We start from the raw sequence: 10,899 nt of genomic DNA, 5'->3' as shown, positions 1-10,899 counted from the left end.
GTGACACAAAAATGAATATGCAACAGGTTGACGTAGTTCCAAAATAGAAGCAGAACAAAAACAGCCACCGCGACCAAATTAAAGCTTGAAAAAGAGGGTGGTCGGACAATGCGACAATCCCGAGTATCATTTTTTGCCTACAAACACCGTCAGCTGCATACCCACCACATACGTGTATATAGATTACCATTCTGTTTTTGTCCACTCCTGCGAGTACAAAAATGATATTCTAGACGAACATGTGCAATGGGCCAATGAGCCAATTGCAATCAATGACTCTAAAAGTCGATTTCTCGCGGATGAAGACCCGTCCAGGCAAACCGGCAGCGGCATCTGGTAGAGGAAATTTCCTCTATCATATGGTGTAGTCAACTTGCGAAGAACCTGTTGTCATTCGTTGGAAACCGACGTTTAAAGTCATTGTTTACATTGGCCCTTTTCAAATGTTTGCCTAGAATATCCACACGCTTTCTGACAAACAAAGCAGACAGATCGACTATTCCACCAACAAAAAGCAAGCAGCCCAAACGAAGATGACAGAAACAAAAACTGAAACGCAGACGCTTTGCCAAACGATACCCACTATGGTTAGTGTTGTCATCATCATTAAAAATAACACTAGAAACATGACTAACTACAATGCTGACTGGCTTGCTCGCTTGCATGCATGCGGCGACTTAAACCCGATAGATCAATATATTTCCTATGACTCCTTTTAGCCTGATGGAAAATCGGTTCGGGTATTATTTATCCACATCGAATCGAACACTGTCAGACTTGTATTGGAAATCAAGCAGCATGTCACGGGCAATATTTTTATTTGATTTGACTCACATGCAAAATCCGTAAGCACACGAGTGGCGCATTACTACCAACAGCAGAAGTGCTGTGGCTGTGTCTCAACCGAGAGAGCGAGAGAGCAACTGAGAGAGTGCGGGTCAGTTGTTGCTTGTTGTTGCCACATGCGGGAAATCTCTCTAGCCCTCTCCGCGTGTCATTCAGGAGATTCGAAAGCCGGTACGGCACATTATTTCGCTCTCTCCCTTTCTCTATATTTCATGTGCACACGTGTTAGTGATTGTGTGATAGATCTTCCGCACACACAAAAGTGTAGGAGTCAAGCCAAAGTTGTCGTCGGCGCAAAAATAACTCACTTGCCGTATGCCGGCAGGCAGCGTACAAGCCATAGAGGAGGCAAAGCGATTGATTCATTGGCACACACAGTGGGGACTGCGCACGTCCAGCTTCGTGCTGTCAGTTCTCAGGTCAAGTGTTTACTGACCCTGACTGTGGTGGCAGTTGACAATCAATAGGCAAAAAAGGGGAGAACATTCACCATTGTGAGAAAACAATAAATTCTATGGTAATTTTAACGTTGTGTACAGTAAGATTTATTGAAAAAAATCTATTGTATAGTTACAATACATTTTATTGGTAATTTTTTAAGGGCGGTATTCAACAAAAAATGTTTAATTTATGGGGAAAACTCATCGAAACTGCAACGAGATTGAGACAAAGGTGAAGGAATTACCCTACCACACATTTGGCAACACTGTACCTGTGTTCCCTTTGAGGAAGTGACAATTTATTGTCACAGGCGGTGTGGTGGTGGAGCGCCCCATGCAGAGAACAAAAGCCGAATAATCGCTACTACTCTTGCTAATGTGATGGCACTTGACTGCCTGACTATGGCGTGGCATGGCAGCCTAGCTCAACTCGACGGATATGGATGGATGAGCGCCAGTGTTTTATAGTACACAGGTGAAAATCCCCATCTACATCAACGGAGGTGGAAGCAATAAAATGTCTCGCACGGCAAAGCGAGCTGTGTTTCATTGGGTAGCGTGACGTACTACTCATGCCCATGCCGTCGTCGTCGACTTCCCGCCATGATTTTAGGTGTCTCATCGTTCTATGAAAAGTCGTAAAACTTGCTATTTAAGTAAACGTGATTATTGTGACTTCAAACGTCACATTTTTCAGACATTTTCAAAATTTGACATTCAATCAAAGCTATACACGGCGAATGAGAACGACTCAAATTTGAGTTTAGTTCACTCATAATCGCCAAAAGTGCAGGAACTCAGCGATGAGTTAATTTGCCTCATGTTTTTCCAGGATTTTCCAGGGAAAAATTCCCGAATTTGAGAAAAGTGAAGATTGGATTCACTCAGTCTATTGGTACTACTCCGAGACTGAATAAAATTTTCGTCAATTTCCTCATTTTCCGGCAGATTTTTTAGGTTTTCCACAGGAAACCATGAGACAAATTTTACTCATCGCTGAGTTCCTGCACTTTTGGCGATTATGAGTGAACTATACTCAAATTTGAGTCGTTCTCATTCGCCGTGTAGAATCAAACGTCAAACTGACGTTTAGATATTTAGATTTCCACGGAGATATTCACCTTGAAACTCAAATTACTGCGTCTCTCATACCGGGATCATCTGCTCATTAAAACCTCCGCATGCATGTTCCTTCTCGTAAAACCATACCCCAGTGTTCGTTTTATTCCTCCTAAAACAGCAAGATTCAATGTTTAGAAAACGATAAAAGCCAATTACTGTTCAGCACCAACAACGACCACGACGACGACGACGACGTTCATTGTATCAAGCCAACTCCCATAAAAACTAATCGACAAATAAAAGTTAGTGGAAAATAGTTTAAAATAATTTACCCCACCCTCCGGCAAACCTAACCTGGCATGAGTTCTTGCTCCTGTTCCGGAATCCGCATTCGATTCGGAAGCAATGCGTGTGAGAGCGAACCAATAAATATTGATGTGCACTACACCTTTCCTCCCGCCCGTTCAGTGCACAGGTGTGCAGCACATTCAACAAGTGTGCCTGCACGCCCGTGGCTCTGTCTTCTCTCAGTGACAACCGGGGCAGAATTTATTGGAACTAACTTAAAAGCTGGAAGCTGGCACCGAGAGGTATGAGTTTTAATTAAGAGTTGTAGGCGACGCCTGCTGGGTTCAAAATTGAACACTGCCACCCCGTTGTTTTACACACGGTTCACATCTAGAACAGCAGACAGCTCCGAGCAGATCGAATCCCAAACTACAATACGCCTCTCGGAAAATGGGTCCATAAATCTAATCGGGGCCCATTCGGATGTCCTAATAAAATCCATCTGCTCCACGGCTTGTCTCTCTTATGTAAAAAGAGTTAAATTTCACTGCTTTTCACTGCTAATTCAATTAGTCATTACCGTAAATACTTCGCATAGCGCGCTGAGCCGCGCGAGCTACGATGATCGTCGTAGTAATAAAAACTGAAAACATTCTTTCAAATTTGCCGCGGCGGCGGGCGCTCCACCCATCACGACCTGCGTCCGTCAACTATTTTCCAATGTTTCATGTTAGAGCAATTCGATGTCAACATTTCGTTAGGGCGAAACAGCTTTTGTAAACAATCAACCGCCGATTTCTCGCGGTGAAATGCTCCCACTTTCAAACTAACATTGCTCTACCTGTTAATGTCGCTCGTTTGCCGTTAGTTTCGCCCTTTTGAAATGTTTATGGAACAATACTCGCGCATAAGTGTTCGTCAGACAGTACAACAAAAGCGGAAGGATTAGCTACGGCGAAAAGATTTTACGGCTCGCTCAAAATCGCAGTAAAACTGCCACTCAAAGCTCACCGCACGCACGTGTTTGACAGTTGCGGACGGCACGGGTGTCAACTCGGTAATCCCCACCCGCGACTACATTAACCATTCACATTTTGGCGTTTCAAAGAAAAAAATCTGTTCGTCGCTCGTTAAGATTACGGCACAGTGCTGAATTTCCATGTACCTACGATCATCATTCGCTCGCAACGATGGTTCTTTCCCGGTCAAACTGTAGTTTGTCGTACAAAACAGCTCACAAAATAATAATTTGATGATCAAACTCGAATATTGTTGGTTTGAATGTAGAATTTTGTTGTATCGTAAAGCAGTTGGTAAAATCAATAAGATACACTAGAAAAAAACAAGACTTTCTTTGAACTTGTTCTGTTGATTTCAATAAGAAATTTTACCGTTTGTTTTTATCAGAATATCATTTGTAAGATGACCAAAATAATCAAAATGAAGAATTGTATCGGTTTGATATAAACAAATCGTACGATTTATTTTAATTAATTAAAAAAAATCCACATGAAACTTTTAAGTTCAGTGTTTGCTTTGATTTGTACAAAGAACAACCAACGTTCTCGTCGGAAGAGGTTATTAAGGTGATCCATTGCCGGTGCCGGTGGTGTAGTGGTAACCCAACAAACATTGCATGTTAAATAAGAGCTTATTCAGACAAAAATAAGCTTCTTTAGCAACAAAATGGCTTATTTAGCTGTTAATCAACTCAAATTGTTTGTTGGGAAGCGTGGCTGCTTTCTAACACCCCAGTTCAATCCCAGCCGAGGTCGGTGGGATTTTTCTGAGGCATAAAAATCTCTGGTCACGTCCCCAACAAACAATTTGTGCTGATTAAAGGCTGAATAAGCCATTTTTATCCTGAAGAAGTTTATTTTTGCCCAAATAAGCTCTTATTCAGCTTCCAATGTTTGTTGGGTCTTCCTTCGGAAGGGAAGTAAAGCCGTTGGTCCCGGCCAATGTGTGTTGAACGGGTGCGATATCCTGCGCAGGTGTGGAAGCTGCCTTCCTGCACATTCGATTGCCGTCAATACAGCTTTGTCACTATATGGGCGAGGAGATCGCGGGGTGGAAAAGTGGGGTTTGCACTAAAAAATTGTAAACAACTCGGTCGCTGTCCCATACAAAAATCCAAAATGGCTGAATCATTAATTTGACACATTAAGCCACCTATATGCAGTCACCTTGGATGTCCGTCGGTTATTGGCACTAGATTGCGGAACAGAGACCGACGTTATATAAAGGAAATAAGAAGAAGAAGGTGATCCAAGAGACGTTTCTCAGTGGAACTGACAGCTAGAAATCAAGACTGTGTGAGTGATTTGGTGTTAATAGTGCTAAATGTAAACACAAACAACGCAGAAATTCATATGAGAGTGAACTGCCAGTTCTACTGTGATCTGTCAAAAGTTCTTGGTAAACAAAAAAGTCAGCTGATCGCAACTGTCTCTGGACAGCCTTATAGAGCTAATATACTAGTTTATTAGCTCTATTGAAGATGTCGATTCCGGCGGAGATTTTCGATCCTGCCAACGAAAGTTCCATTGGATGTTTCTGACGTTCTCGACAAAAGAGGTTCCATTCGATTCCCAGTTGAGATTATTTCAGATGCTGTCAACGAAAGTTCCAGTGGATTTCAGCGGAGTTTTCTGACGTTCTCAACAAAGGATTTTCCAGTCGATTTCGGATGAGATTTCCGATGCTGTCAATCAAAATCCACACGCTATTTCAAAACTACCCAAATTTGGGTAGAATCCACCCAGATCGGTCAAAACTGAACCTACCCAAAAATGGGTAAATTATGTTGTGTCTCGTCGGAGGAGGTTCAAAACGAGTTGGGTGGAGTTTTCAAATGCTGACAACGAAAGTTCCAATGAATTTCGAAGGATTTTTTCTCAAGCTTTCGACGGAGGAGGCTCCACACGATTTTGGTGAAGATTTTAGATGAAGCCAACGCACGTTCCGGTGGATTTTGACGGAGTTTTCTCAACCTCTCGCCGGATGAGGTTCCGCACGATTTCGGTGGAGATTTTTGATGCTGCCATCGAAAGTTTCAATGAACTTCCACTGAGTTAGATGACGTTTTCGGCCGAGAAGGTTCCACACGATTTCGTAAGGATTTTGAATGGTGCCATGGAAGTACTAAAATCTCGCTTACGATTTCAAAGGGAAGTAGGGTAGAGAACTACTTCGGCCTAATCGCCCATTTTGGGCCTATCGAGCAGAAAACTTCAAATAAATCCATGATTTCAGAGTTAACAAGTTAATTATGCGTTTGGTACGATACTTTAGTTAATAAGCTACGGAACGAAGCCAATGAGAACGCGTGATATAAAAGTTTGCACCCATTATTCTCGAAAACAGAAGAAGAGCTCCGATAGAATCGATTTTTATCATCATCCGATAGGCCGAAGTGAATTCATTGGCGTTTCAATGGCGTTTCAATGACGTTTCAATGCGTTAGGCCGAGTTTAGAATCCGTAGGCCGAGTTTGACGTCAAGAAGCAGTGTTAGACTTTTTACAATATCTCAACGATTGGTTTCTCTTTATCAAATCTTACGGTACATACGGAAAGGTAAATTAATTTGGAAGCCATCAGTCATAATAACATTCCGTTTGGTGCTAAACTGCGCTATATTAAGAAAGACTAAGTGCGGGTTGGGCTTAATAGGCCGGAAATGGGGTAGTTAACCCTATCTGTTTTTGTAAACAAAGATTCAAACGTCAATTTCTCGAAACTGTTAGCACTTCCACGTAAAATAATACCACCATCAGAAAGGATAATGATCCCCCAACAAGATGGTGGTGGTCATTTACGTGGGAGTGCTCAAAGTGTCGAGAAATTAACGTTTGAATTTTTGTTCAAAAAACAGAAACGTCTCTACAGTGATCGATCGCTCTTTTTGGTCATTTTAATTACTTTTTATTTTATAATGCTAATTTAAAATCCAGTTGAATTTTCAGTTAAAAAGATGACTAGTTTGACTCAATTTTCCAACGGGATAACTACTTTTTACTTGGGACGCCACCCAATTAGCGAACTCCCAACTTAAAAGCAGCCCTGCCAGGAAACCCCCAACAATCGAATGAAAACACTGTAGAACACAAAAGTAAACAAAGCAAGCCGCTTCGTGACTTGTGGTCGGCCGATGTTCTGAACTGAATCAAAGTAGACGGCAAGGGCAGTCGGAAAATGTTTACATTTTCCAGTTTCCCAGTTGTGGAAGACAAAACGTGCGTGTTGCCAAATGTATTGTGTTTCGACATTCACGACGGTCGAAGCGCTCAATGGACGTTCCATAAATCATGACGGCGGCGCTTTACAACAATACTCTGCAAGCAGCAGCATCGAACGAAAATAATATTTAATGTCGGGAGAAATTTTCCGAATCCGGATGGTCGTGGACTTGCACACCGAGCGGCACGTGTAAACATATGGGCAGTTGTTTACATTCTAAGTAGGAGCGAATCGTGGGTTTCCAGAGGGATTTATGCGATGAAGGTTGTGAATATTGTGGGAATTATTGTTACAGTGGTGGTTTATTTTTAACCGTTGACAAATGGTTTCATAATCGCATAGGTACAGACAGCAAACAGCGACTCGCTTTTCCCGGGCCAATGAAATTCTGTACGGCTCCCGTCTGTTATAAGTTACACCTTTCTAGCGCAACCGACTGTGAAAAGCCAAATTTTCAGATTGTTTACATTCATTTACATCCGATCAACGTAAATTCTGTAATAAATACAATGCAGCTCCGCCACAAACGAAGTGACAGACGACTAACTGGCGAAGAAATCAATTACAATAAAGTGGGTCTCGGTAATAGAAATTTTCTTAGAAGCTTGTGCCATCAACCACCAATTGGGCTAGAATTTCTATTTTCATTTGATCAAAGTAGATTTTGTGTGCAATTATCTTTGACAGTTTGCGAAGTTGCCGAAGTTGCCATGTGGTACACTGAAAAATTGCAACAGCAGGTTCTCCACCAAAGTCGAGCCGCTCCATCTGTCACTTCGTTTGTGGTGCAAAGCTAGGAAGGGACTTGACAATCGGGTAGCGGTTTCGAGCCAATTTGCTGTCAAATCCGAGCCAGTTGCTGATTAGTCGATTCGACAGTTGCAATCGTGGAATAAAAAGGACAGAGGGATCACATCACTCTGACTGGCAGTGATGCCGGAATCAATGTTGACGTCAATGGCAATTGTGTATAATATTATTTGCGAAAGGAAAGTTGGAAAATAGGGTCCACGGCGTGCTTTAAGCGATGGATATTCTTGTTTGTTTATGGTTGTTTTTATTGCGTTAAGCACCTAGTACGCTAAACTGCGGTAGAAACTCCGAATCAAATAAAAATAAAAATAGAAGAATCATTCTGCAATCCTGGCATCATTGGTCAACTCCGTCAAACACTAGAAATACTCAGAGGAAGAGATGAGCGGAGAAAACAAAATACAATTCGGCAGCAGGGATTTGTACCTAAATTATCTTGCAACCCTTGCTAGAAGCTAGCATTTCACATGACTTTTACTTTTGATTCGATTTACGTGCAAAATAATAATTGAGTGCATCGCAATATTTTGCACATGTCTTGGTGCCATTAACTAACCAACTAAGATCAATTAATCAACAGAGTTAGAATATTGTTTTTGAATTCAAAAACTAGTTGAATTTGAGAAGCACACGCAACATAAAGGTGATTGAATTTCTGTTCGATTGCAATACTCTCAAATTTAATGTAGTAAGAATAAGAAATCATCGGAAAAATTCTAATGGGAATGTTCGATTGGCTCAGATTTTGACAGTTCATTTGGCTCAAAACATTCTCTCTCCCTCTGAGTATTTCTATCAAACACCATGCACTAATTTTCGACGGGCATTCATCAAAAACATTAAAAAGAGTGAGAAGCTGGATTGTCAAGTCCTGTTCCGGGTGAAAAGTGCTAGGTGAGAATCCGAAGACAGACTAGAAGATTCTGGAGATCCAGACGCAAATGGCGGATCTGTATAACAAGCTGCAGGAGAAAAGGATGACAGCTTCCAGGACACAGGAAGAGCTGCACAGGGAAATTCAATCAATTCTCTGGTTGGCATAGGAACGTCATCGGTTGGAGGATCGTTGGAGAACAGTGTTTCCAAGTGGAGGAAGCTAATCACAATCTACAGAATATGGCGGAGATTGAGAAACGGATCCAGGTGATGCGTAGAACGTTGAACGAACAAACTCTGCAGGTTTCCAAGATGATGGACGAAAATAGAATACGTTCGATCATCATCATCATCATCATCATCATCATCATCATCATCATCATCATCATCATCATCATCATCATCATCATCATCATCATCATCATCATCATCATCATCATCATCATCATCATCATCATCATCATCATCATCATCATCATCATCATCATCATCATCATCATCATCATCATCATCATCATCATCATCATCATCATCATCATCATCATCATCATCATCATCATCATCATCATCATCATCATCATCATCATCATCATCATCATCATCATCATCATCATCATCATCATCATCATCATCATCATCATCATCATCATCATCATCATCATCATCATCATCATCATCATCATCATCATCATCATCATCATCATCATCATCATCATCATCATCATCATCATCATCATCATCATCATCATCATCATCATCATCATCATCATCATCATCATCATCATCATCATCATCATCATCATCATCATCATCATCATCATCATCATCATCATCATCATCATCATCATCATCATCATCATCATCATCATCATCATCATCATCATCATCATCATCATCATCATCATCATCATCATCATCATCATCATCATCATCATCATCATCATCATCATCATCATCATCATCATCATCATCATCATCATCATCATCATCATCATCATCATCATCATCATCATCATCATCATCATCATCATCATCATCATCATCATCATCATCATCATCATCATCATCATCATCATCATCATCATCATCATCATCATCATCATCATCATCATCATCATCATCATCATCATCATCATCATCATCATCATCATCATCATCATCATCATCATCATCATCATCATCATCATCATCATCATCATCATCATCATCATCATCATCATCATCATCATCATCATCATCATCATCATCATCATCATCATCATCATCATCATCATCATCATCATCATCATCATCATCATCATCATCATCATCATCATCATCATCATCATCATCATCATCATCATCATCATCATCATCATCATCATCATCATCATCATCATCATCATCATCATCATCATCATCATCATCATCATCATCATCATCATCATCATCATCATCATCATCATCATCATCATCATCATCATCATCATCATCATCATCATCATCATCATCATCATCATCATCATCATCATCATCATCATCATCATCATCATCATCATCATCATCATCATCATCATCATCATCATCATCATCATCATCATCATCATCATCATCATCATCATCATCATCATCATCATCATCATCATCATCATCATCATCATCATCATCATCATCATCATCATCATCATCATCATCAAGATCTGAAAACTGCAGGGCAGTTCCGTGAATATCATAATATAATTACGGGAACTTTAGGTATGTTCCGAGAACTTTAGGGAAATTTCCAGAACTTTAGCATTAATTTCTGGAAAATAGTGGAAACCTTCAATAAGTTCCAAACTTTTAAGGATATTTCAAAGAACTTCAGAAAAGTTTAGTAAACATCAGAATAGTTTTTTGGAAACTCCATAGAAGTTAGGGATATTCCAAAGAACTTCAGGAAAGATCTGAAAACTTCAGGGCAGTTCCGTGAATATCATGCAAATTGCGGGAACCTTAAGGTATGTTCCGAGAGCTTTAGGTAAATTTCAAGAACTTTAGCATTAATTTCTGGAAAATAGTGGAAACCTTCAATAAGTTCCAAAATTTTAAGAATATTCCAAAGAACTTCAGGAAAGTTTACTAAACACCAGACAGTTTTTGGAAACTTCAAAGAAGTTAAGAATATTCCAAAGAACTTCAGGAAAGATCCAAGAAATTTACGGAAGACCAGAGAACTTGCAGAAAGATCTGAAAACTTCAGGGCAGTTCCATGAATATCATGCAAATTTCGGGAACTTTGGGTAAATTTTTTGTTCATTTCAAGAACTTTAGCATTAATTTCTGGAAAATATTGGAAACCTTCAATAAGTTCC

Source organism: Ochlerotatus camptorhynchus, unplaced genomic scaffold (assembly GCF_037179485.1).
Source record: "Ochlerotatus camptorhynchus isolate MF236.1 unplaced genomic scaffold, CSIRO-AGI_Acam_v1.1 ptg000103l, whole genome shotgun sequence".
NCBI lineage: Eukaryota > Metazoa > Arthropoda > Insecta > Diptera > Culicidae > Ochlerotatus > Ochlerotatus camptorhynchus.
This window is presented reverse-complemented; position numbering follows the sequence as displayed.